The sequence below is a fragment of the Patella vulgata genome, chromosome 7 (assembly GCF_932274485.2).
Source record: "Patella vulgata chromosome 7, xgPatVulg1.2, whole genome shotgun sequence".
Lineage (NCBI taxonomy): Eukaryota > Metazoa > Mollusca > Gastropoda > Patellidae > Patella > Patella vulgata.
In genome coordinates this window covers 11480343-11505340 of record NC_065885.2, presented here as the reverse complement: position 1 = coordinate 11505340, position 24998 = coordinate 11480343, and the positions used below count along the sequence as shown (strand labels likewise).

At 33.9% G+C, this 24998-nt stretch overlaps 1 protein-coding gene across 1 annotated transcript in view; it reads left to right on the top strand.

Moving 5' to 3' along the window:
* Positions 1–407: 407 nt before the first annotated feature.
* The window catches only part of LOC126827312 (cadherin-like and PC-esterase domain-containing protein 1), a 65862-nt gene continuing 41271 nt past the window's right edge, over positions 408–24998 (top strand). Inside the window, exon 1 of the mRNA XM_050556584.2 lies at positions 408–559. The gene's annotated coding sequence lies outside the window, so the exon portion shown is untranslated. The remainder of the gene's footprint in view (positions 560–24998) is intronic.

Sequence of the window (24998 nt, the reverse complement as noted above, 5' to 3'; positions counted from 1 at the left end):
ATTTTGTAAAGCGCATAATCTTATTGCAGTTTTACTGAAGTTTTCCTCTTATGTAGTATTATTATCTGTGACAATCTTATTTTAAATTTTATATTTTGTAAAGTGTGTTGAAAATGTGGCATGCTTTTTACTGTGTCAATTGTTATTAATTAGAATGTGCTATATTATTATTATTATGCTCAGCAATCCATGATATTTCTCGAAAATCACAAAAAATAGTGGACCTTCACCATTTTAGTGAGCAACATGAAACAAGCCGGTATAATTCTATTCTCAAACGATCCTGGTCAGGCATTGGATGAGATAAAGTTGTATTGAAACACTCTAATACACAGAACACAGCTGACTTGCTTCAGTTGAAAACAGTGTTGTATGGTTAGTTGTATGCTTGTCATTATAGTATTTCTCAGTGTGTGAGTAAGGTTGTTTAGTGTGTGTTACAGTGGTGAAATATAGTATTAGATTTTTATGCTAGTTTCTTTATGACAGGAATTATGACTTGTACATTCTACTATAAAAATGGAGCCATGGAAGAAGATCGAATAAATATATTTTGATTGTAAGTAATTTTATTATTTAGCAATTTTGTCATTCACAATAAAAGGTATTAACATTAGCTGTGAGTGAACCCACATTCAAGGACGCTTGCTTCAGTATTAATAAAAATAAAAACACTTTGAATGCTGTCACTTGTCATTGAATTGTTAGTAATATTACAGTATCATTGATAGGCGAAATGAAATGAAATTGGGTTTAATGTCCTACTGTTCTGCTCCACCTGGGCTAATGAATACGGGCGTTGAGAGGCAATTAGCAATTGACTTATAATATAATACTAGAATACTTGGTATGGGTACAGTAACTATGTTTATTAAACAGCAGTGTTTCAACAAGAGTTCATAGAAATACTTTGGATTACTATTTAAACTAGAATACACTGCTATTTAGTAATTGAATTAAAATATAAATACTGTCACTTGTAACTATTTAGTAATTGACTTAAAATAAAAATACTAGAATATTTGTTATGGATACAATCACTGTTTAGTACACAGTCAATATTGTTATTTAAAATTAAAAAGATTACAAATTACACATGATTTAAAGTAGAATACACTATATTCAGCAATATTTGAATATTTCTTATAAGGATGGACAACAATCATTATTTCTTCAACCAAATATCCCTTTGTCTATAGCTCTATAAAAATTGCAAGCTGTTATCTTTTCTTTTGAAATTTAGCCATTTGAGATTTAAAATATTTATAGGCATTGTTATATAAAGTATTGCTTTGTTTTTATTTTAGCTTCACAGATTTTGCTTACCTGTATATAAAGGATTTTATCTCTATACGTTCATGCAGAGTTTCAAATATTTATAGGGCATCATTGTTATTGTGTTGTAACCACCCATATTGTATTGATTGTATTTTATAAGAAGGTAAAAATAAGTCATTATATATATATATATGGCTAAACAGTCAATACAACAAATAATTAAGGTCTTTCTGTAAAACTATTTGATAAGAAATAGGTTATTTGATGTATAGGTCTACACAGGTATTGTTGAAACATTCCCTCTTTAATTTATTTGGAAATTAATTCGAATTATATTGGATTATTTACCTGGATTTACCTGGATTGAGTTAAGTGACATGGTTTTGATCCCAAGCCTGTACATGACAAGGATAGAGTAGTCTGCCGGACTGTGTGGGTTTTCTCCAGGTTCTCTGGTTTCCTCCCACTGCTAAAGACCCCTATGTGCAAGCAGATTATTGAAATAAAATTGTACCATATGTTAGTCCCACAATGACATAGTTTGTGTGCTTTGGACATATGGAGCAGAATAGTAAGGTGTTAAACCCCCATTTCATTTCATTGAATGGATCTGGTGGTAAGCTCTACTTCACTGGTCTGTCATCTCTGCTGAGTTTGATTATATTTGACATGGATACAAATTTCCTGACAGCCTCTGTCATTTTATCCAGGAACAATTTAGTTTGCTTGCTCTATTATAAAGAGCCATGGGCATGTGTGAATTATTAAAATAAAGAATTAACATATGTTAGTCCCAAAATAACCTAGTGTTTGTAATACCACATATCTTCTGAGGTTTTTTTTTTTCATTTCTTAAAAAAAAAATCCAATAGACTGTAAACTCACGTAACATTTGATTGGAAAGGATGTAGTGTGTCGTCAGGACTGGAAACCTGACAATATATATAAATATTTTATTTCTGCTAATGGAGAATTCCTGGATTACATATTGGGTCTAGTTTCACGTGTTACAATAGATTGAACATGCCAAGTTAATACAATATCAAATATTACACGAACACCACTAGTAAATGACAGTGGTGTCACATTCTCTCTTGGATCAGAAGACGGGCACTTTGTATCAATGTATCAAATGAATAATGTAATTCTACTTAGATGGGTAGATGGAGATCTGTCAGCTCAAAGTGGTGCTCAAGTACTGATACAGAAACTTTTTAAAAGTTGGGTTGGTAGGGGGTTGTCCAAGAGTAGCGAGTTAGATTTAAGATTGGAGATTAAGGTTGATGATATGTGTAGCAATTGTCGAAACTACAAAGGTTAAAATGTACCGATAAGGTAGACCGATCCATTTGTTGGCGCTGCAATATGTATTATGTGTTGCAGTCATTCTTTTTGAGTCTGCAATGTCTCTCAAAAAAGGGTATACTCTTAGTGTGGATTAAGGAATCGCGTTCATATTAAATTTATTCTCCATTGTTTTCATCAAGATCGTACTATTTACCCAAAATATCTGGTTCACATCATATTAGTATCAAAAATTGAATTCTAATTTTAATCTCATTCTGAACTTGAATTGAAAAAAGTAGGAAATTAATTGAATTTCATCTGCCAAGGGTTCTTTTACATGCACCCCATCATGTACACAGGAAATGAGTTTTTCATTCCATCCAAATGACTAGACACTGTTTGGCACCAATCAAATTACTGACCAGGGGAAACCATGCTGAAAAATCTGTAGGATCCAGAGACCTCCGGTTAGCTAGCCGCCGCCTTGCTCACTGAGTAACTATGGCTCCCCCTACTTGATCGTCTCGTTTAACCCAGTTGGAGCAGAACAGTATTAGGGAAATCCAGATAAGTTAGCCAGGACCTTATTCACTGAGCCACTATGGTGTGCTCCTACTCGAGCATCATCATTAGCCCAGTTGGAGCAGAACAGTAGGATATTAAACCCCATTTCCCTTACTCAACCATACCCTGGGATGTATTTTATCTTGACTAACAAAAATTCTGTAATGATTTAAAATATTTAAAGAAAACATCAATGTTCATTAAATAATAAATAACTTTATATTCGTTCAGGACCCAGAACACGCAACCTTTTTTTTAAAAAAAAGCAATATTCCAAGTGTTTGTTATTGGACTAATAATCAATAAAAACACAATTATAACTGATATTATTGATAATAAGTTCACAATAGCATCACGTTAAAAACTTTTTTAAATAAAGAGAGACAATAAACGATGAGATATTTGATATTAACAATAGCTGGTGTAAAATAATAGTAGAGATAATTGGTCATCAATTTTATCAATTTGAACATCAAATTTACAAGCATCAATAATACAATACACAGGTTGTTGAATGATAATAATTTATACTGGACTGGAACAGGCTTTAAGATAGGGATGTTGTTCGGCTGCGTAGGTTGTACATTTTCTGTGTCCCGGGTTCCCAACCTCAGGGTTGTGGGGGACTACTCTGAAACTTTTGAAAAAATGCTACGTTTTCATGAAAAGCATATACTGGTACATCTCTGATCTATATCATGGCGGAGCTCACAATTTGTTTCCTCAGTCTATCATTACAACATTTTTACAGACTAATGTCAATTAGTCTTATCAACACATTACTTGAATTCATTTTGCATATAGTCAATCATGTGTGTAATGCTAGGAAGGTTAAGTTTCTGTCTACTCTTCATTCTACCTGCATGCCTTGGTTTTTCATTCCATCAGATTGACTAGGTACACTTTCCTAATCAACCCCACTGTTACCACCACTGACAGATAGGAACCAAGCTTGAAAAATCCTGAAGGATTCGAACCTGGGATATTTAATAGTTTATAAAGTTTCAAGATAAGATATACTGTAAGGTTTGATAAGAATTAGGTTTCAACGACATCAATCAACAATTTTCCTCAATTTAATAATAGTAATATTAAGTCAGGGTAGTGAAGTAATAAGGGTATCCTGCCATGGGAAGATGACGATGGCACAACAATATTGATTTCTCTTCTAAATAATATAAACTATTTAAGAGATTTCTCCTAATGATGATATTTATTTGGGCAATTTCAAGGCTATGGTTAATCATACCAGTTAACCTTAATGATTTTCAATTGACCATGCTTATCAAATTTAACGTGTAAATAGTTCTCATTCTACGATACTAATTAACTATGATTGTCATCACTAACAGTTGAGAGAGCTCTGTATGGAAAAATCATTATATGATCTCCATAGGATTAAACTAAAATTCTACAAGTTAACTGATAAAGTTTAAGGTTACTGAGAACCAAAAGTCTTGATATAAGAGAAGTTTTGTGTTGTTTTTAATATTTAGATGCAGGATGGTAAAAATTATGATTAACGTTTAAAATCCTGTAACTGATTGATTGATTGATTGATTGACAGGATAAAGAACATCTGTTGCAGGATGTATGTCAAGTCAGAGACGGAAGGAGGATACTTGGTTAGAGAGGGGTATCAATGGCGTGTATCTGGATCAGAAGAATATAACATTTTATTTCATTAGCTACATCACCCCAACCAACAAAAAAATCAAATTTACACATTCCATACAAACTGAATAAATGATTAATTTTTTACTGTCATTTAAGGGGAACACATTTGTTACTTCTTTTTTTAAAAACTAATTTATTTGAGAGATTTTGAATCCTGTGCAAACTACAATATTGGGAAAGTTGAATCTCTACAACAAATATCAGTATAAAAATGGTTCAATTCCATTATGTAAGAGCTAAATCTACCTATTGCTCCTTAAATGTTATATAAAATAAATTATTAATTAGACAATTATTAACATGGCAAGACCATAATCGACTCTCGATGCCATCAGATGGCTCTGATTTTAAGTGGATTAGAACGTTGTGGCCATTTAATAATTTAATTTAAAAATGGAAAAACGAGTCTAAGGCTCAAATGACCTGTACCTGGTTGCGATCAAAACTAAATGATTGATAACTTGGTTCAGATTAATGTAATGTGAATGAAATCTTCAATATATTCATTTTGCATTATCTATTTTTGAAATATGATAGCTAGAATGGTCAGCTCTTTACCTAAATCTTACATAATGCCCCTTTAAAGTTTAAGCGTTTACACAACATTCAGCATCCTGAGCAGATCCCATAAACACTCCAGGCAAATAGGCCTACATGAATATTCTATTCACTTTCCAATAAACTTCTATAGCCCTATCAGTTTATGAGTGATTTACATCAATTTAATATCCTATAATGTTCTACTGTGGTCACACAAAAACCTCAGAATACAGACCACAGCAGGTGATGACTACATTTGTTTATTAGATATTTGATGGTACTTGTTGAAACACTAGGTGGCAAGGAAGATGAATGAGCAATGTAGGTAGTAAATATTGAAAGGAATGATGGCACAGACATTAGTGAGCAATGGTCAAGATTTAGATCAAGTGACCTGTGAGGATTAGGTTAATTGGCTCTGTGGGTGTTTTCTTCTTTAAAGGGGGTTTACCATCTTCATGGGTTATCTTCTCTCAATATCCATAGAATAGTTTGGGTTGCCTTATGAATTATTAATCGACTGAAAAATCTTGTCAGAATGGATTATATGAGATTCATGATATGGAAGTGTTTTGATAATCATTTAAAGGGAATATATTTATGTTTCCAAATATTATATTTATTTCTCTAAGTGAAACGAAATGAAGTCCCACTGTTCATCTCTAAGTGAACATTAACGGTAACCTTCTGAAGACTAGAGAAAAATAAGTATATTATCACATGATCAGAGTTCGTCAAATCAACGGTTGTCGAGCCATGAGAACAGTGAACCCTCAACTAGAATGTCTCTGGGTTTACATCCTAGAAAGTGTGCCTAATGATTGAAATGGGATGAAAACCCAGGTCTACCTGTCACCAAATTGATGTCAATTTGGTGCGCATGTAAAAGAACTTATGACAGTTGTAAATTGAAGAAAAGTGTTGGAAACATCATTGTCCCAGACAATTTCTCCTCATTAATATTGTACCAGGCACAGATTTGAGGATGGCAGAGCCATGAGACAAAGTAAGCACACCTAAGGTTCACAAAAAAATTATAACAAAATCAATAACAATCAAAATATGACATGAACTTTATGTCAACTTCAATAAAACCGCTTTGCTGCAGAGATAACGATCGGCAAACATCTATATAGACCATACAATCTATGTTTTTAAGATCGCGAGATGCTCATTGTAATGTGTTGACATTCATTGTGGGATTGTGGATGGTGCCTTAGATTTGGACCTTCCCCCCCCCCCCATTCACAGGATTCGCTACAGCGTTATACACGTAACCTTAGAAATAGAAATTACCATTTATTTGTCTCAAAATGACCAAAGTATTGTGTTTACAAGGTATTAAAGTCCATTCCATTCCAATTGAACTTGATATATAAACAGATGGTATAAGTTTTCTTTCTTACTTAAAACAAAAGTAGACAAAGTCATGGGTTTGGTCCACTTTTATTGTCTCGGTGGGTGGAAATGCCTTATGGAGAGGAATACCTCAGATATCTTACTTAAAGTAAAAGTAGACAATCAAAGTCTTAGGTTTGGTCCACTTTTCTTGTCTCACTGGGTGGAGATGCCTTGTAAAGAGGAATACCTCAGATATCTTAGTTGTCATCGAATACTTATAGCACAGTTGGATGTATATATAGTACAGGAAACGCTGATATTCAAGATGCCCAGTGGGACACCGAGTCAGAAACTTTGTCTTTTTGAGAATAACTTTTAGACCAACAGTGTGGTTTTGATTAGAGGTCTTCTTGAAAACTCTTCTTTTTTTTAAACAAAGATTTAAGGACAAAAAGTAGTGTGATGGTAGTAAAGACAAGTAGACACATTCCTGTCAATGTCATGTGTGATTTAAGTCAGTGTCAATATGAAATATTAATATAAATAATAGAAACTGACAGGTGCTTGTTGGATTTAATTTACATATATACCTACTCCTATTTCATTATCAGTTTCCCTTAGTGGTCTCACCATGAAGAAATTTTCTAGTTGTTTGGATGGGAAAAAAAGAGGTCAACATGTATACTTGTTGATGTGCACATAAAAGAACCCTTAAAAGTGGGAATTTGATGAAGAGCAGGATAAAACATCACTGGTCCAGGCAAAATTTACCTCATAACAAAACGTATTGCGTACACCTATTTTCATTCACATGTATGTTATTATCAAATTGATACTATTTTTATACGCTATTAGATTATTTTTCGTAAGTTATCTGTTAAAAGTAATTTTATAATAAAATATTCTCTTTGAAAATCAAATTGCTTTTGACTTTTATCTGTGGTTGAGATTTATTGGTTTCTGGTGTTGATCTCGATATTAAAATTACCATTCCTTGAAAGCTGTTTCTCTTTTTTTGAATTAATAGCAGGTTTTTTGATCTCTTGTCATTTTAAAAGGAACTTGTTCCTTTTTACCTCAAACCTTTTAAGTTTAATAACAAAATTTGGTCAGATTTTTTTCTATTTGTTCAGGGTTGCAGGTTACAAAGGCAAGGATAAGTGTTTAAAATCTCTCTATTGAGACTCAGGGTTATGTTTGTTGAGACTTAGGAACAGCTTCCTCGGGATTAGATGAACATAGATTTATTATCTTGGCCAGAATTGGACTTCATGATTTGAATAAATTATTCTAGATTGGTTCGTTTTATGGGGTTAAAATGAATTTTATTGGTAATAGATATGAATATTAAAGTGTGTTAACAGCAGGTGATTTAAATTCAGTATGTGTAGATAAAATTCAACATTAAAAATTTGATTCAAGGTTAAAAGTTTGATCGCAAAAATGGGGGAAAAAATTGATAAATGATATCCTGTGTCTCACCAAATCAGTTTTGTAATGTTAAAGTAGCAATATTTTCATTTAGTTATAAAAACAATCCAAGTCCAGTCTTTACAAGGATTAAAACACACTGTATTATGGTCATCTACAACCTCCGCATTTCTCAAATACAATTTGAATTCTTAAAATTAGTCGGCAACCAAACTAGTTTACAGTAAGTGACATTATAGATAGGTATATAGACAATGGACATTATTCGCGATTACAGCAAGTACAAGAGATTAGACCATTAGAATTTCTAAATTAAAGCGGCATTATGTAAGATTAGATAAAGAGTTGACAGTTTTTTCGGTATAGGGGGGTTGGATGGCTGAATGGTTAGCGTGCGCGCGCTGTATCATAAAGTCTGTCATTGAGTCGACTGGCGTGGTTTCGAATCCCCGGTTGTACGTGGCAAGGAGTAGGGTCGCCTGTCCAACCTCGTGGGTTTTCTCCGGGTCCTCCGGTTTCCTCCCACTGCTAAAGACCCCTACGCGCAAGCGAATTATGTAAATAAAATTAAACCATATGTTAGTCCCGAAATGACCTAGTTTGTGTCGAGTGGACGTTAAACCCCATTTCTCTCTCTCTCTCTTTCGGTATAATAGTTAAAAACTAGATAATGAAAAGGGAATATGCTGAAAATTTCAGTCAAATTACTTGACTCTGAATCTTGATATTAGCGAATCAGTTATAGGCTAGCCTTGATTGTGATTACTACTGTACGATAATAAAAAAAAGTCTCGATATCCATTTTTACGGTAACCTCATCCACCACAAAACGTATTTGAATCTACTAAATATCGCAGACATCCTATAGAATCGAGAGTTGATTATTTTCTTGGTAAGTTAATTATTGTCTATGCATGATTAATATGCATTTTCAACATTGAGTATGATAAGACTGATATTGATAGAGAATTATTCTGACTTGCAAAGGCTCATTGCCACTTTTAAAGGCAATGGTGTAGGCTTGTAGTAATTGTAAGAAAAGAGCTAATTCAAAAACTTTTACTTTTAAAAACTATATTTGATACTATGTAAATCATATATACTAAGGTTATGTAGATTAATTCTCAGAATTCCAAGTGTCGTTTCATTACTTTGAGAACTACTTGTGAAGATGAAGCAATTTGTAAAGTTGTCGGAAAAAAGAGCTCATTCATCAACTGTTGCTAATATTTAATGATATATTCTTAAACTTTACAACAAAAACCACATATTTAGGATATGTACAGTGTATTAATTCTATGACTTGTAAGTGTTGCTTCACAACTTTGAGAACTACTTGTTAATGGGATTGTACTTAAAAAAAAAAATCCAGGTGTATGTTTAAGAGACAGGTAAAGTAGATATTTGTTTAAGATAACAGGTAGTGTTGCAAGTAGTTACAAATAATTAGTTTTACATATGTGGTGTGATATATATTACATCATGATATAAATCATAGAAACTGTCAGTAACATACAGAGATAGATAAATGATACAAGGTAACATACTGCTTTAAATAGTAGAATAACTGGTGGGTTTCGTTTACAATAATAGAGATCAATGATAGACAGGGTTTTCTAAATTGTAGAATAACTTGTAGGTTTCCTTTACAACAATATACAGAAATGAAATATTTAACAGTCCACTTGACACAAACTAGATCATTTAGCGACTAACAAATGGTTCAATTTTATTTCAATAATTCGCTTGCATGTAGTGGTCTTTAGCAGTCGGAGGAAACCTGAGGACCCGAAGAAAACTTACAAGGTTGGACAGGCGACACTATTCCTTGTCACGTACAACCTTGGAATCGAAACCATGCCAGTTGACTCGATGACAGACTGTATGATACAACGTGCACGCACTAACCATTCAGCCATTTAAAACAATAGAGATAATGATAGACAGGATTTTTCTAAAGGAGGGGAGCTTATGTTGACTTTGCACCTCAAAGCAGCTTGTTCCAGTCAGTTTCAAGTGTACTTATGTCAATCAGATCAGCAACTGAGAACAACTGATTGAGAGCAACTGAATCCGGAGCGCTTATGTCCACTCAGAATGGATAGTTATTACACTTAACATGTGACTTAATTTATTCATCATGTGATCAAATTGGCGAATGCCTTAGAAGAAGCTCTCCAAAGACATGGTCGGTCTTGCTACATACAATTCTATTAATATATTATTGTCAACAACATCAAGATTTCAAAAGTGGGTGCCGTCGTTCGCTTCCATTTTGCTTATTTACAAAGTCACATGACACATGTCTCTTATCCTGTAATGTTATTTCATGCAAATGAGTTGAAGCCAGTTGTAAGTCAGTTGCTCTGAGTTGCCAAAACGCTGGTTGCTCTCAGTTGTTAGGTCAAAATAAGCACCTTTAAGAGAGTTCAAAATCTGGTTGGAAAAAAACCCTGCACTTCTCATTATAAAAAGGTAATTCAGAGTACGACTCACAAACAACATATGTCAACTCTTAACAACCTGCTGTATATAGAATGATCAAATACAATACAAACATATATACAAAACATCCTTTATATTATATTTAAACAAATTGAATTATTTACATTTCCAAACTATCAGTGATGCCTGAAGTGAATCGCACAGCTCAGTGCCCTTGCAATTAGATGTAGTCTATGGAAGTCCATATACATCTATTTGTGTAGGTTTTTCGGCCACTGGGCTCTCGATCAGAATGCCCCAGACTGGATTTTTCAGGCCTGGTTCTTATTTGTCAGGAAAGCGACAAGGAAAGTTGTTTGGATGGGACAGCAAAAACGATTTCCTCACATTGGCATGGATGTTAAAGAACCCTTGACAGTTGGAAATTCATGAAGAGTAGTTACAAAGTCTATTGACCGGACAAATTCACCAACCAGAGCCTCGTTTAATATGGTGACTAGGCGCCGGCGCCGCCGTGCACTGGCCAAACTGTGCCGCCTACTGAGCCCAAAAGTTGAAGACTGGGTGGCAACATACATACGTTTTGAAAATCGCTGACAAGGTTTTTCCCATGTGCCAATACTATATCATGGTGCATAGGTTTACAAAATCGTCTTTCTGATTGTTTTATGGTATATTTCTGTCTGCGGGTCAACCGCAGCAGTGTTTTGATCTCGATTTTACAGGGTATTAATCAATCCATGGTTTAACAGGATGCCAAAACTAATAGTGTATCAGATCTCCGAAACTATTTTTTAAGTGCTCAGAAATCGAGTCTAAGGGAGTTAATTTTCAAAATTTTCTGGGGGAGGGCCCAAAACCACCGTGCGGTCTCGAACCTACGGTGCTTGCGGGTCGGGCAACCAGATCCTTAGACGAGGCTCTGTCACCAACCAGGTATTGCACACATGACCATAGGAAAAAATGAACCATATGTTTCTATCAAAATGATTGGAAAATTGTGTTGATGACACTTCTCATATTAGTATATTTTTTTTATGCCTTTTCCTTACATAAAATTTATCACCTTTTTTTCTTTCTTTTATATTGAAGTAGGTTTCTTTTTTTTTCTTACATAAAATTTATCACCTTTACTTCAAGTATAAATGTCAAATCGTAATGTTCATCTTGATGCTCAATTACCATACCAATTTATTACTGTAGACACAAGGATGTGTATGAGAAATGATGAATTAACAATGTTTATGTTAGCATGCATTACCATCTACGAACTTTATCTCTTTCATCTGAGGTTGTAGCCCAATTCTTTACATAGCGGAAGGTTGTTGAATCTTGGTTTATGTCATGATTCTTTTAAAGCGGCAATAAGTCTATGCAAGCCAGAAGAATTGGTTTTCATCATACTAATTGTTGAATGTTCATATTCATTTACAAATTCTAACAATTTAAACTCTGTAATATGTAAGAGCCATGATGTTTAACGACCTAATGTTCAGCTCCGACTGGTCTAATGCAGTGTGCTAAGAGAAAAATTTTGCCCAGGCAGCGGCACTATGACCTACTCTCATATCGAATTCCAACTCCCAAGGGAACTTTTACGTGTACGCTAATGTGTACATTTCACCTCGGGGAAGGGGGGGGGAAACAAGGTGACTAAGTGTGTAAGACGCTGGCTCACTAGCCTGGAGGTCGGGTGTTCGCTCCCTGCATTGGATGATAAAGTTCAACAGGGTTTCCTGATGTGGTTTCTTCTTGTCATGCCCTCCTTCCTGCACCACTGACAAGGGGAAACCACGTCAAGAAATCCAGATGAACAGCTATCTAGTCGTTCGGATGGGATGGAAAAACGAGGTTCCTGTATACATTGGCGTGCACGTAAAAGATCCCTTGGCAGTTGAAATTTGATATAAGAGTAGGCTATAGTGTTGCTGCCCCGGCAAAATTTCCCTCATAGCACACTGTATGGCGTATGTCCGTCTCCATTAGCCCAGTCGGAACAGAACAGTAGGACATTAAATCCCATTTCATTTCATTTCCGTAATATGCAATATTCTTCAATACCGATAATGCCCATTATTTATCTCCCTATAACATTTATTAAACATACATTATGCAAGAGCTAAATCTGCCTATTGCAGGTCTTTCTTTGGGCCTTAAATGTTGTATAATTTATTAATTAGATAATTATTAACATGACAAGACCGTAATCAACTCTCGATGCCATCTGATGGGTCTGATTTTAAACAGATTTGAATCTGATCAGCAGTTAAAATGGATAATCAAGACTTTGTTTATTATCATAACAAAGGTAATAATGACAATTGAGGCTACATTGTTTTTGAAAGTGAAGTAATTTGACTAAAATATTTTAGCATATTCCCTTTACATTATCTATTTTTAACTATTATAGTGAGAACTGTCAGCTCAGTATCTTATCTTCCATAATGCCGCTTTGATTTAAACAAATGTTATTCTAATTAGTAGCCAACCAATTAAATAATTAAGATTTTTCAAACATTGTATTTGAGAAATGTGGATGATTGTAAAATTTAATAGATTTGTGGATAGCCATAATATGGTATGTTTTATTCCATGCAAAGACTGGACGTTGTTGTTCTTTATGAATTAATATATATATATTGCTACCGGTACTCTAAAAAATGCAAATGACATCCTGCTGCCTTAATAATAGAAATATCTCTAATGGATTGAGAGATGATGTGGCACCATCGGTATAGAACTTCATATTAAAGATGCATACTGATTACCGTCATTGGCTTATGTATTCATCTAAATAGGGGGGTTGAATGGCTGAATGGTTAACATGTGCGCGCTGTATCATAAGTTCTGTCATTGAGTCAACTGGCCTGGTTTCGAATGGCCGGTTGTATGTGACAAGGAGTAGGGTCGCTTGTCCAACCTCATGGGTTTTCTCCGGGTCCTCCGGTTTGCTCCCACTGCTAAAGACCCCTACGCGCAAGTGAATTATTGAAATAAAATTAAACCATATGTTAGTCTCTCTTTAAAGACAAATAACCTGTAGCATAGAATGAAATAAATATGTAGAAACCTATGGCGTTAAATTACATGTTTTATTCCCATCACATAAATTGCGAGTCAACATGTATCTGTGGTAAAGAAAAAGATGGTGGAGCAGCTGTTAGACATACAAAAAACATATTATACTCAGAGGATTAAAACATGTCACAGATGCATTAAATAGGAGAGAATCTGTACAATGAAATGGAAGCCTGTTTTGTTGATATGCCTATTAACCATTGTGTGTTAAGCCATGCGAATGATTGTGGCTTGTTTGATTGATGACTGAATGGAGCTGTTATTGTTACGCCATTGTTACTCCACTATGATCGAAGACTACCTGATATTAAATGAAGAATGATGGAAATTTAATTCCCAGTAAACACACCATAATTAAATTTACTTGATGTATGGACATTGTTTTTTTGTAAAATGTTGTAGCTTTCTTTCTTTTTTGAATTCACAGTTGTGAAAATATAATTACGAATTATTTTTTATCTTCAACTGCTGCTAAAATACTAGCTTTCTTGATGTGATAAAGTTGGGACTTTAAAAACTTGTTTTTGTACAGATAATAAAGATGTCTATCATGATCAGCATAGAATACTGTCAATAATGTTGGGAGATGAGAGAGAGAGAAAGAAATGGGGTTTAACGTCCACATGACACAAACTAGGTCATTTCGGGACTAACATATGGTTTTAATTTTATTTCAATAATTCGCTTGTGCGTAGGGGTCTTTAGCGGTGGGAGGAAACCGGAGGACCCGGAGAAAACCCACAGGATTGGACAGGCGACCCTACTCCTTGTCACGTACAACCGTGGATTCGAAACCACGCCAGTTGACTCAATGACAGGCTTTATGATACAGTACGCACGTGCTAACCATTCGGCCATCCAACCCTTGTTGAGAGATGAAGTGAAGGCAAATAAAGGGTGTCATGGGACCAAATTGTGTCTGCTTAACAATTTTATACAGGAACTAGTGTTTTAAATACAGAAATGCTGATTAATGTCTGAGTACAATTTCTTGGGATTCCTACGAAAATATTTTGGAATAAAAAAATACAGGAACTTTGGATAATAAACTACTGACCATAAATTAAGTGCTAAATGTTTTACATGTTTATCTAAAAGGAAGAAGCTTTTTAATAGTTGTGAGTGCTTGATCAGCTCTCCAGAAACACAAAATACCACACTACAGTACAAAGAAATCCCATTAGGGTTTTAGTGCTAAAATATTGGCTGTTTAATATGAAAGGACCATTATGTTAAGTATAACCAACAAAGACACCAGTGGCATAATGTTCACAAGTCAGCTGCTTTTAAAGTGAGCCAATTAAAAAGTTTAATAAAAAAGATTAAAGTGTGTTGAATATTAAGCAATATTATCCATAAATGCTAGAGGGAATAAAAATCTGCCAGCCTTATTCAAATCTGTCATTTGTAAAATTTGACACATTTTTTTTTCTTTCATAGCAGCTGTACAAATTTCTTTTTCTTTAATGATTTTCACATTTACAATGAAAAAGAAACATCAATATTTTATATTTATTACATTATAATATTAATAGTTTATAATCTGATTTGCATTCATCATAATGAATTAAGCTGATAATTGATAATTTTTTTTATAAACTTTTAATAACATCTTTTCATAGTAAAGTCTTTTAATAACATTATTTCATAGTATAGTCATTTAATAACATTATTTCATAGTATATAGTATTTTAATAACATTATTTCATAGTACATGTATAGTCTTTTAATAACAATATTTCATAGTTAACTCTTTAATAACATTATTTCATAGTATAGTATTTTAATAACATCATTTCATAGTGTAGTCTTTTAATAACATTATTTCATAGTATAGTCATTTGATAAAATTATTTCATAGTATTGATAACATTATTTCAAAGTAGTATATAGTATTTTACATTAAAATGAAATGGGGTTTGTTAATGTCTTACTTTTCTGCACTAACCGGGCTAATGAAGATGGGTACATGCCATGAAGTGTGCTATGGCACAGGATCTTTTATTTACATTATCGATTTGTACGCAGGTTTTCTATCCCATCTGAATGACTAGTCGCTTTTCCTTGGCTACGATACATCCTGAATGACTGACAAGGGAAAACCAAGCTGGAAAATCTTGATGAACTTTCTTGGCTAGTACCTCTTGGTTAGTGAACCTGCACGATGAGAATATATTAGTATAATGTTGACTGAAGTAAAGAAAAAAAACCCATTTAAATTAGAAAACGTGATTTGATGTGCTTGATTGATTCTTTCTTTCTGTCATTGAAGTATAAATCATCCAAAAATTTCATTGAATATTGACCTGTAGACCTATTTGAAGACAAGTATAATTTATTTAAGAATACGATATCAACAAAAACAGGTAAATTTAGTTTGCCCAACTTAAATTGTATTTCGGATGTAGAATATAAAATCATGATCTAAATCAGTTTGACATGTCTGTGTGCTCTAATTTTCTCCTATATAAAAGTGACTGTTCATTAAATTAACAATTTTTATTCTGATCAAAGACTGTGAATGCTACTGTAACAATACTGAAAGTGGAGAGATTGTAAGAAGAGGAGTATAACGTAATTTATCCCCAGTCACAAGATACTTGAGATGTGGTGTAATTCAGACTTTCTTTATCATGATAGAGGGTAAATTCTTGTCATTCTGATTTATCTTTAAATCTCAGCTGAAGATTTTTTTTTCTAGGTTATTGAACTAATGAGACGCCAAATAAATAGATATAGTAGTAATCTTCTTGTAATTAATCAGTACTTTTCTTGGTTAAAGAGAAAAAGAGAGAGAGAGAAATTGGGTTTAATGTCTACTTGACACAAAGTAGGTCATTTCGGGACTAACAAATGGTTCAATTTTATTTCAATAATTCGCTTATTTCTAGGGGTCTTTAGCAGTGGGAGGAAATAGGAAATAAAATTGAACCATATGTTAGTCCAGATACGACTTGGTTTGTGTCAAGTGGAGGTTAAACCCCATCTCTCTCTCTAGACAAATTTAACTTGTAATACATACAGTTGCTTCTATAATATAAGCCTGATTCATTAAGACAAAATTAACTTGTAATATATATATATATATGGTAGCTAGTATAAATTGTGTGTTTCAGTAATTATATGTAATTAATATGTAAGTATAATTGTTGAGTTCTGTATATTTTTCCAATTAGTAAGTCTGTGAGTTATGAAGTACGGCTATGATTCACGTACACATATATAGACTTCTTTTTTAATTGTTTCCAGTTGAACTGAATAGTCAATAATTTGATTAAGCAGTTAATTCAAGATCAGAAGCAGGTTGTCTGAAAATGTTTCCAGAATTATAGTTTTTGATTCTTTACATACCAATTCGTCATAAATTAGTTTGACTTAATACAGAAATGAGATGTGCTTTAAGGTCCTCAATTTTGCACGATCTGAGCTAATGAGGTCAGACTTATTCCATACGATATGCTATGAGGGAATTTTGTTTGGACAGCAATGTTTCCACCTTTCACTTCATTGAATTCTATCTTTTCAAGGGTTCTTTTACGTGCATGCCATCCCAATCCATAAAACATAATCCCAACCCCAAAACTCTAAATCAGAAGTTACCAACAGCTATTGAAAAAGTATTCCAATATATGAGTTTTATTTTATATATAATTAAGTAATAATTTGGAAACTATTTCCTAGTGTAATAAAACCAAATGTAATGTACATTGTATGTCTAGTATATAAATATCAGGAGTTACCAACAGTTTTGAAAAAAAAATTCCAATATGTGTTGTGGACACTCTCGAGGCTGAAGTTAATATAAATTGTTTAAGCTCATGAGACAAACAATCAAAACAAATTCTAATGTTTTCTGATAATTACTTCATGGGTTATTATTCGTAATCAGATTTTCATGTGTTGTAAATGTTCTCATTACTGACAAAAGAAAAAATATCCTTTTAATAGATAATAAAGTAATGATTTGAAATAGAATTCTTGGAGTGTAATAAAACCAAATGTAATGTATATTGTGTAGTATATAAATTGGTTAATGTATTTATAATGAAATACAGGAGGATAATTTCTCAATCTGATTATGCAGTGCTGAAGTCATTAGTATTGTGACAAATATAGTTTCACCATGTCAACTATGTTAAAGTAGAGTTATTCAACTGAACTATCCTTTGATTCCACAAGTTTAGAAAAGCTGTGCATGAGGAAATGTCTAGTGGTATTCCCCCCATAATTGGCTTTTCCTGACACTATATGGGACCATCAGATAGTTATGGACTGTTCTGTTGACTGGTGAAGCTGATGTTGCTCTCATATTTCATTTAGAAATAATCTTTAAATCTATGAATAACACCAACTGCACAGGTGTCTTTCCCACAAGGTTGAAAAGGGGCCCCTATCTCCTTCACATATACCTACACCAAGGATCGAACCAACAGTCATAAGCCAGAGGTGACTGGCCAGCTTGAGCTCAAAGTTTGACACTCTAATAATAATTATTTTGTCATTTATAAAGCATGTTAATACTGAAGAACAGTCTCTAAGGCACTGTTGATTGTTATATTCAAAGATTTTTTACTGATCTGGGTTTTGAAACAAGAACATTTTAAGTTGAGATTTAGACCACTACTTAGACCAGTCCACTTTTAAACTAGCTTATATATGGTAGTCTAAATTTAAAAAAATGGAGTTTACATGGATAGGTTACACTGTACTTAGATGATCTTTGTACTCTGATACACCATGCAGTCAGGGCAGAACAGTAGGACGTTTAAACTAGCTTATATATGGTAGTCTGATTTTAAAAAATGGAGTTTACATGGATAGGTTACACTGTACTTAGATGATCTTTGTACTCTGATACACCATGCAGTCGGGGCAGAACAGTAGGACGTTTAAACTAGCTTATATAAGGTAGTCTGATTTTAAAAAATGGAGTTTACATGGATAGGTTACACTGTACTTAGATGATCTTTGTACTCTGAAACACCGTGCAGTCAGGGGAGAACAGTAGGATGTTAAACTTCATTCATTTCATTTTATTTGTACTCTGATTAGACTGACAGTGACAGTATCCATCAGTTCGCCAACAATCATTGTACTCTGGAGTATTATTATGACATGAAAGTGTTATTTGAAATTTTTCTCTCACAAAACTCTAGAGACTTTAGAGATATTGATAACACATTTATCTGATGTAATTTGAAGGAGTATAATATTTGTGTTCTGTGCATCATGATCAACTGATCCTTTGGGATGAGGAACCACGGTCCCACATAGTGCTGCATGATATATGGTTAAATCGATGTATCACGATTCGCGTATTAAAGCGTGAGACCCTGAATCGATGCGTTGGGATTCTTTTTTTTTTCTTTTTGTCGCTTCAATAAGTAACCTGTCACTCTTAATTATCCACATCACACATTATCCACAAACACCCTTAATTTGTTTTGGTCCTTATTTTGATCCACATCAATATCCTGATGTAAAACAGTTTTAATTTCTTCAACAAGGGCAGGACTGAAAATATCAGTTATTCATTTATCCTGTTGTTTTATTGGAAAATATTGACCTGGTTATGAATCGTGATAAGAATCGCATTGTAGCACCTGAATTGCAATATGTAACGTTTAGTGACTGCAGTGGCAATACCAAGCAGTAGTCCCAGGTACGCCATTTCATTTCATAATCCTCTGGGACAATGTAATAATCTGCTTTACCAAGAATACTAATTATGCAAATGTTATTGATGTAATTTATGAAAGAAACTTAATTTTATTTTTGAAGTCAACAATGCCTTCCATTCAGTGCACGACAATTGATGTTGCAGAAAATTGACAAATGTCCTGCTGTTGCTCAGTCAATGATCCATCAATCCTGCGTGCACAGTAGATCACAAGGCATTTTGAATTTGAATGGAGAAATCTTTAACTTGCTAACACAAATTCCGTAGATTAATATAGTTCAATATGATGGATCAAGAATTAAGAACAAAACTGCAAGAAACATAAACTCTTATGAACCAAATATCAAGATTTAGTGCAAAACTGTTATTGATGGTGCATTGGTGAAATGCCCATTATTCTGTGGTTTAATAAACAACCTAAACCTAAACTAGGTGCAGAAAAGTAGGACATTAAATCCCAATTCATTCATTCATTCCCTCTAGTGCCTCAAACCCTGATGTGAACTTTTTCTAGCTGTGAACTATTTTTAAAGGACTGTATACTAGTTGTTTGACTCAGGCTGTTTCTAGTTCTGGACAGTTTAAAAAATGAGCTACAAAACTCAGTGTCAGAAGGATCACCGGGATAGTCAGATAGAGAGAGAGTGAGAAATGAGGTTTAACGTCCATTTGACACAAACTAGGTCATTTCGGGATTAACATATGGTTCAATTTTATTTCCATAATTCGTTTGTGCGTAAGATTCTTTAGCAGAGGTAAGAAACCAGAGAAAACCGACAAGGTTGGACAGACGATCCTACTACTTGTCATGTACAATAGGGGAATCGAAATCATGCCAGTTGACTCAATGACAAACCTTATGATACAGCGCGCATGTGCTAACCATTCGGCCATCCAACCCCCCTGGATAGTCAGATGCTAAAGGGTTAAACATATAGTCAGAGCAGAACAGTGGGACGTTAAACCCCATTACATTTCATTTAAACATATAAGACTTGGCATAGAGATTAAAATTTCATTGTAGTTTAAGCCCTGTTTATTTTCTATCCTGACACCTTACATCCATTATAATAATATATTGTAGGGTAGTTTTCATGTTAGTATATACGTGATAGTATGTAAATAATGGGATGTAACAAAAAGTATGAAGTTGATGTATATTTATGTCAGTATATATTAAACATACATTATGGGGGGAGTGGATAGCCAAATGGTTAGCCCGGGCGCCCTTTATCATAAGGTCTGTCATTGAGTCAACTGGCGTGATTTCGATTCCCCTGTTGTACATGACAAGTAGTAGGATCGTCTGTCCAACCTCATGGGATTTCTCCGGTTTTCTCCTACTGCTAAAGACCCCTTCAGTGCTATGCGCAAGCAAATTATTGAAATAAAATTGAACCATATGTTAGTCCCGAAATGACCTAGTTTGTGTTGATTGGATGTTAAACCCCATTTCTCTCTCTCTCTTTCTTCATGCCTTGAATGTTATATAAATTATTAGCTAGAAATTTATTAATTTACCAAGACCATAATCTACTCTCGATGCCATCAGATGCTTGAAATTTTCAACAGATTTAAATACGATTTAATTTAAAACTGGATAATCCTGTCTTTTTTTAGTATCTTAACAACAGTAGCAATGACCATGACCACTTGGCTCAAAATCAATTAATTTGATTAGAATTTTTTGCATATTCATATTTCATTTTCTGTTTTTAACAATTATAGCGAGAACTGTCGGCTCTTTATCTAATTTGACCTAATGCCACTTTAATACGACAAGTCAACCAAGTTATTTATATATCAGTGTGGATTAAATTAAAACTCTGTCCTCAGGGTTAAAGGCAAAGCTAATAAATGATACAAACACTTTCCCATTTTAGAACTAAGTGATATTAGAAGATATACTTAAACTTGTCATGTAGCTGCTAAATGAAAATCCTGATATTTTCGCCTGTCGCGTAATGGAGAAAATATGTAAACACTAAAAACTAAGAGAAATGAAATGTGAATATCCATGCCTGTTAGATAAGACATGCTTTTGATTTATTGCAATTAAAGACAGTCAAGAAGAATTTTCAGGATTTTTTATTTTGTCATATTGACATTGAACATCTCTGATCAGACTAGTACCAGGAGAATCAGATACACCTACAACCCCACCCCCTCACCCCACTGCTAAAGTATGTGTATGTGCCAGTCTCAAAAATGTAGATTTCAGGAATTGACAGATTAATCTGTGAACCTTACAATACTTAACCAATCATGGCTAGGAGTCTCAGGCACACCCTTAGATACCCCTATCCTCCACCACAAAGGTATGTGCTCCCTCTCAATCAAGAATGTAGATTTTCAGGAATTAAAAAATTAATTTGTTAACTACTTCCACACACGGGGGGTTGGATGGCTGAATGGTTAGCATGTGCGGGCTGTATCATAAAGTCTGTTATTGAGTCAACTGGTGGGGTTTTGATTCCTCGGGTGTACGTGACAAGAAGTAGTGTCACCTGTACAACCTATCCGCTTCCCTCCCACTGCTAAAGACCCCTACGCGCAAGCAAATTATGGAAATGAAATTGAACCACATGTTAGTCCCGAAATGACCTAGTTTGTGTCCAGTGGACGTTAAACCCCATTTCTCTCTCTCTCTCATTTCCCCACACATCCTGATCAAACTATACAGCTGTGTTCAGATCAAATACTAAACATGTATTAAAATTTAAATATTTTTAGTTGATTTGAATGTTTAGCTGTTTATTCATATACTCGTGACATGTTGTTCTTTCATTGTTTATGTGAAACATGTGTTCTGGTTGTCGAGTGTCAACTGACCATTGTCCCCAGCACAGTTAATATATCACGGCTGTTTCATACATCACGCCTGCCTTTAAAGGCCCTCCGGCATCTTAATCTATTTGATCCATGTTCAAATATTTCATTTTTCTGTTTCTAAATATCAATATTCTACTCACAAAATTTGAGCTTTAAGCTGTTTATTGTCTTCAGGCCACTGGCTTTATTGGATTACAAACTTTACTCAAGATGTTGTGCTTACTTCAGGCATGTTTTAAGTTTCTTTGAGCATGGTATCGAGGCACGTTATTAAGACTCTGGCAGATTTGTTGATTTATTAGTTTCAATTTAGAACAGAGAATATTGTTAGAATTTTATGGAGTGTTTGTACTGCCGTACAAAAATCATTAACAGTGTACAGAGGTAAAGAGAGAGAAAAAAGGGTGATTATTTCAGACTTTATAAACATCATTTGATTCCGAAATAGAACTGAATGACAGATAAATATAAAGAAAAGATTTGACAAATATCTACTGTTAAGTAAAACAATCAAAACAGTTATGTGGAAAACAATTGCTGTATTTTAATCGAAAGCTATGGTAAACGATTCTACAATATCTCTCTTGTTGATTAAAACACAGTAATTGCTTTCCATAAAACTGTTTTAATGTGTTCAATTTCGAAACAATACATATTTATGTCCTGGCAGCAAGAATCTGAGAGATTTTATTAATTCTGTTTTTTACTGAATCGTCTTATATTGACTGGTATATTGTGAAGAGAAATGTCCTTAAAGGGGGGATCACGGTGGGTAAGTGCGTAAGACGCCAGCTCGCTAGCCTGGAGGTCGGGTGTTCAATCTAGAAAGTTCATCCAGATTTTCCGACGTGGTTCCCCCTTGTCAGTGATGCAGGATGGAGGGCCTGACAATGATAGCTGTCTAGTTATTCGGATGGGACGAAAAACCGAGGTCCCGTATACACATTGTCGTGCACGTAAAAGATCCCTTGACAGTTCTATATAAGAGTAGGCCGTAGTGCCACTGTCCAGGCAAAATTTCCCTCATAGCACACTGTATAGTGTATGCCCGTCTTCGTTAGCCCAGTTTGGAGCAGAACATTAGTATGTTAAACCCCATTTCATTTCATTTCATTTCCTTGAAGGGGAAAAAGTAAAAGCTTGGAAGCAAACCTAAAATCCTATAAATCATTTAAATTAGACATTTTGTATTTGACTGTTTGGTAATAACCTCGAGCTGATATATGTGAATATGAAGACCTTAGAGAGTTAGATTCCAGTTAATCTTGCATGAAAGATGACATCTGTAGACAAGGGTTAATATTAACTGTGGTATGTTGTCACGATTTCTTAATATCAACATGGTTTATGTATAATACATGTTGACTTCATATAAAATCCAGAACACTTTACATGCTATATTAATTATTAAACAGTAAGAAAATAAACATTTCCAGATACCATTTCATAGAATTGTGGTCGTATATTGGCATCTGGTGCAAAATAGTAAGACGTTAAACCCCCTTTCATTACTGATCTCTTAAACTTATTCATTATGTATAAAACCATTGATATTGATGACAATAAATCATGATGTATTTAAGGTTTGACTGTAGTAATTGCTTGATATATATTCTCATCATGATCCACAACATACATATAAATATCGGATAAAGCTGAATATAAATGCTTTATTTAATAAGATAATTCCCTGTTATTGTAATTATGATAAATGTATCAATTATATCCATGGTATCAGATTTGTAGGAAAATGGAAATTTGTTGATATCTGATTCTGGCAAGCACGATAGGACATTTGGGATAAACCAAGGCTAATGAATAACGTGAAATGAAATGGGGGTTTGATTTGATTGACGACATGGAAATGAAATGGGATTTAACATCCTACTATTCTGCAGCCAGCTGGCTAATAGAAAGGGGAATAGACCACGTATTTTGTGCTATTCTCCAAGAGCTTTTTTTATTCACATATCAATGTGTACACTGCACAGGTTCCCATTTTTTTTGTCTCATCCGAACAACTACCAATAGACGCTTATCCATCCCAGGCATTCCATCCTGTAGAACTGACAGTGGGAAACCAGGCATGACCAACATGTGACCTGGTTAGTTACATATTTGCCGAGCCAGCATGGCTCCTTGGGACAGAATTATTGTACTGGAAATGTTTCTTATTAAGATCATCAACCTTTCGCAAATGTCAGAAGAAGCCAGAAAGTAAACTTTTAAAGACAGGAAAGTTGTCTGGACATTCTGTATTTGTTTCTAGTTTGACAAGAATTGCTACAGGAAGTATATGTGCGTATTACTTCAGTTAATTCAATAGAGTACAAATATTGACAAGGAATTCAGATGAGAAGATAAATGTTGCATTAATGTCTGGAAAATATTTAAATTATTGATTTCAAATATTTAGATTTGCTTAGAAGAGAAAAAAATCATTAGATTTCTATGTTAATAATCCACATGAAATGGATTATTGAAGGAATTAAGTGCAAATAATTCAGCATTATTATCCTATTCGGTACTGAAATTTTACATATTTTTCTTCAGATATTGGATTAAAATAATTTTTGTAGTTTTGATCATTTTGAAGGTATAGACGATTTGAACATTCTGAAGGTGTAGACATTTTGAAAGTATAGACAATTTGAACATTTTGAAGGTTTAGACCATTTGAACATTTTGAAGGTATAGACGATTTGCAATATGAATAAGACGTTGATAAATACATTATGTGTTCATCAAATATTATCTCTATTGATACCGAAGTTGTGGACAAATGCGATTAAGGTTGAAAAAGCATTTTGTGTCTGGAATATTATCTCATTTATTGCATGCAAGA